This window comes from Chrysochloris asiatica, unplaced genomic scaffold (assembly GCF_000296735.1).
Source record: "Chrysochloris asiatica unplaced genomic scaffold, ChrAsi1.0 scaffold00595, whole genome shotgun sequence".
Taxonomy (NCBI): Eukaryota; Metazoa; Chordata; class Mammalia; order Afrosoricida; family Chrysochloridae; genus Chrysochloris; species Chrysochloris asiatica.
This window is the reverse complement of record NW_006409113.1, coordinates 443,590-447,433: the sequence shown is the minus strand read 5'-3', so window position 1 is coordinate 447,433 and position 3,844 is coordinate 443,590. Positions and strand designations below refer to the sequence as shown.

The following is a 3,844-nucleotide window of genomic DNA, read 5'->3' as shown; positions in this document are numbered from 1 at the left end:
TCAGATGACGTTTTGTAATCATAGCATGCATAGCCATCACTGGTGTCCATGGCAAAGTATTTCAGGTAAAGTTAAAGACCACTTTATTTTTTAATCTCTGCCCAGTTCGGTTCCCTTTATTTCATCCCAAAGGAAAGCACCATTATGAATTCCTGGCCACATTTTCATCCTTTCCCTACCATATGCATACAGGGTCAAGCAAACATCCTGCCACACCAACCTACCCCTCCCCATAGTGTTAATAAAAGGAAGATTCCTTCTGGTTTTTCCAGGTTCATCAGGAATACCTTTTCCCTCCCTCCTCCCTTGGAGGTCCTGAGCTGCGTGAGGTTGGGTCCCGGGTGGATGGGGCGACTCCTGCATATCTGCATGAGGATCTGCCCTGTTCTTCACAGTTGGAATTCCAGCACACAGAAGAATGACCAGGAGACAATTAATGCATTTTGAAACCAAATCCCTTTATTGTAAAGAATGGCAAACTTGGAAGAGAACGGAAAGAGCAGTGAATGGGTTGTGCTGTAATATGCTTCATACTGCGGGACGGTTCTCGTCGCTGTCGTCCAGGTTGAACCTGTAGAAGCGATAATCGGTCAGGTGGACTTTGTGGGCCTCCAGTTTACGCAGTTTGTTCATGTGGTCGCCCAGCTCCTTGATGGTCGTCGCTTGCTCCTGCAGAAATTGGACCTCGAGGAAGTCACGCAGCTGGGAGTCCTCGTGCTTGGTGGACAGCTGGTACAGGCTCAGGAGGCTCTGGTTGAGGTTCTGCTCCAGGTGGAAGGCGCGCTCCATAGCTTGCAGCCCGGTGCCGCAGTTGTCCTCCTCAGGTTTGCGGATGTTGCAGAACTGGATACGGCCCCCGCGCTGGTTCTGCAGCCGCATCAGTGTCTCCGCCTGTTGGCGCTTCCTGCGGTACTGCTTCAGAAAGTAGGCGGCGAAGTTCTTCAGGGCCAAGTCGTGGCGGTCGAAGTGGTAGGATATGGACAGGAAGGTGTAGGAGGCCTGGAGCTCCATGTTGATATGACGATTAATGGCGGCCTGGCACTCCAGGTTGTAGCTCAGGCGCCTCAGAAAGGATGCTATGGTCGCCATGGCGGTGGTGCGAGCGCAAGGCGAGTGCGGCGGGCGGTGTGCGAGGGGAGACCTTGAGAACCCCTCAAGGTGGGCGAGGACTTACTGAGTCTCTGGTTCCTCGAGCTGCGAGGCTGGTATCGAGGGTAGGAGCTGGACCCAGAGAGTGGGACTCAGACCACGATTGAAGAGTTGTAACCCCGCAGGAGCGCTTGTTATAAAGGGGGCGCCAGAGAAGGCGGGGCCCTGAAGCTGGGATCGAAGGGCCGGAGGGGTGGTTAGCAGCAAGCTGGGTCGTTTACTCATTTGTCAGACCCTTTTAGGGAGCTCTGGTAGAGTAGTGGTTACGAATCGGGCTGCGAACCTCAAGGTTAGTAGTTCGAAACTACCAGTTGTTCCGCGGGAGAAAGATGGGGCGTTCTGCTCTCGTAAAGATTTACAGCCTCAGAAACCATGTACAGGGTCTCTATGAGAATCGACTCCACGGCACACAGCCACCATTAAGGAGCTCTGGATTCCTGGTGTGGCTCTTTGGGTTAATGCGCCAGAGAGCAAAGCCATTTGAAGTACAAGGTCGGTGGTTCAAGCTCACCAGTCGCTCCTTGGAAACCCTTTACAGGATCTCTATGGGTCGGAACCGATTCGACAGCACTTAACAACAACAACAAATTAAGGATCTCTGGTAGTGTAGTGGTTACAAATCTCGGTTAGCAGTTAGAAACTCCCAGCTGTTCTCCGGGAGAAAGATGAGGCTTTCTGCTCCCGTAAAGATTTACAAACTCGGAAACCCTGTACAGGGTCGCTATGAGTCAGAACCGACTCCACGGCACATAACAACAACAACATTGAATTTTTGAGTTGAGTAGGATAAGCACTGGATTGCGAACCACAAGGTCGATGGTTCAAGCCCACCAGCTCCTCGGAAACCCTGTACAAGGTCTTTATGAGTTGGAAGCCACCCGACTCCACTCGACCGCACTTAACAAAAAACAACAGTGGTGTGGTGGTGGTTGCCGTGTGGTGGTTGAGTCTGTTCTATAAAGAGACCCTTGTATACGTTTCTGAAGCTGTAAGTCTTTGTTGTTGTTAAGTTCTATTGAGTCAGTTCTGACTCATAGCAACCCTATATAGGGTTTCCAAGGACTGGCTGGTGGGTATGAAATACCAACCTTGTGGTTAGCAGCCCAATACTGATCCTACAGAGCTACACTGGGACAGCAGCAGAAAGCATCATCTTTCTCCTATAGAGAGGCTGGTAGCGCTTGTAGAACGGATGTTGAATTAGAACTGCTGATATTTCACTTAGCAGCCCACCGTGTAACACACAACACCTAACCCTCTACTCCATCCGGACTCCAGTAGTACAATGTTGTTGCTGTTGTTTGGTGCCATTGAGTCATTTCCGACTCATAGCGACCCTACACACAACAGAAAGTAACACTGCGGAGCCCTGGGCTGTCCTCACTAGTATGGTTAGGGTTGAGCCCCTTCCTGCTGCCACTGTGCCAGTTTCACCTCATTAGAGGTCTTCCTCTTTTTTGCTGACCCTCTACTTTACCAAGCATAATATCCTTCTTCTATCCTCTCCTTGCTCCTTTCTGTAGCGGCCTAATCTTATTTTATGCACCCAATATCTTATTAAAAGACTGAAAATATGAATTTGAAGTATTGATAAAAGTTTTCAGTATGGTTATCTCAGTACCATGTGCTGAAGAGATTATCCTTTTCCATTTAATAGTCTTTAATTTTGTTGAAAATCAGTTGACCATAGATTTATGAGTTTATTTCTGGACTTTTAATTCTATTCTATTTATCTAAGCATGAGCCCTCCAATACTGACCTTTAACAAAATTATTTTAGTCTTCCTAGGTCCATTGCATTTCCCTGTGAATTTTAGGATCATCTTGTCAGTTCCTGCAAGAAAAAAAAAGCTGGGATTTTGATAGAAACATGTTGAATACGTAGATCCAATTGGGCAATATTGTCATCTTGTTGCTGTTATTGTTAAGTGCCATCGTGTCGGTTCCAACCCATACCGTTTTTCCAAGGAGCAGTGAGTGACTTTGAACCACTAATCTTGTTGTTCAAACCGACTTTGTGGTAGAGTGCTTATCTTACAGTGCCAAATATACAATTAAATCATATACTATTAAATGGTTGTCTATCCATTTATTTTATTCTTTGTTTCATCAGTGTTTGGCAGTGTTTCATTCACAAGACTTGCATTTATTTTGCAAATTTATTCCCAAATATTTTATTCTTTTTGATGCAATCATGAATGAAATTGTTTTCTTAGTTTCATTTTGAAATTTTCATTTAGAAGAATACCAGAGAAACATGAGGCTTTCTGCTTCTGTGAAGAGTTGAAGCCTTAGAAACCCTAGAAAGGGTTGCTGAGTCGAAACCGACTAGACAACATTGAACAACAACAACAACAACACATAGAAGTATAATTGTTGTTGTTGTTGTTAGGTGCCATCGAACTGATATCGACTCATAGTAACCTGATGTACAACAGCATGAAACACTGCCTGGTCCTGGAGCAATCTCACAATCGTTGCTACACCTGAGCCCATAGCTGCTGTCACAGTGCCAATCCATCCCGATGGTGGTCTTCCTCTTTTCCTCCGACCCTCCACTTTATCAAACATGATACCCTTCTCCATGGACCGGTCCCTGCTGTTAATATGTCCAAGTATGAGAGACGAAGTTTGTCCATCCTGGCTATCAAGGAGCATTCTCGTTGTGCATCCTCCAACACAGACCTGTTTGTTCT

General features: G+C 46.6%; 1 pseudogene; it reads right to left on the bottom strand.

Moving 5' to 3' along the window:
* Positions 1-528: 528 nt before the first annotated feature.
* On the bottom strand, positions 529-1,089 carry LOC102820516 (annotated as a pseudogene).
* Between the last annotated feature and the right edge of the window lie 2,755 nt (positions 1,090-3,844).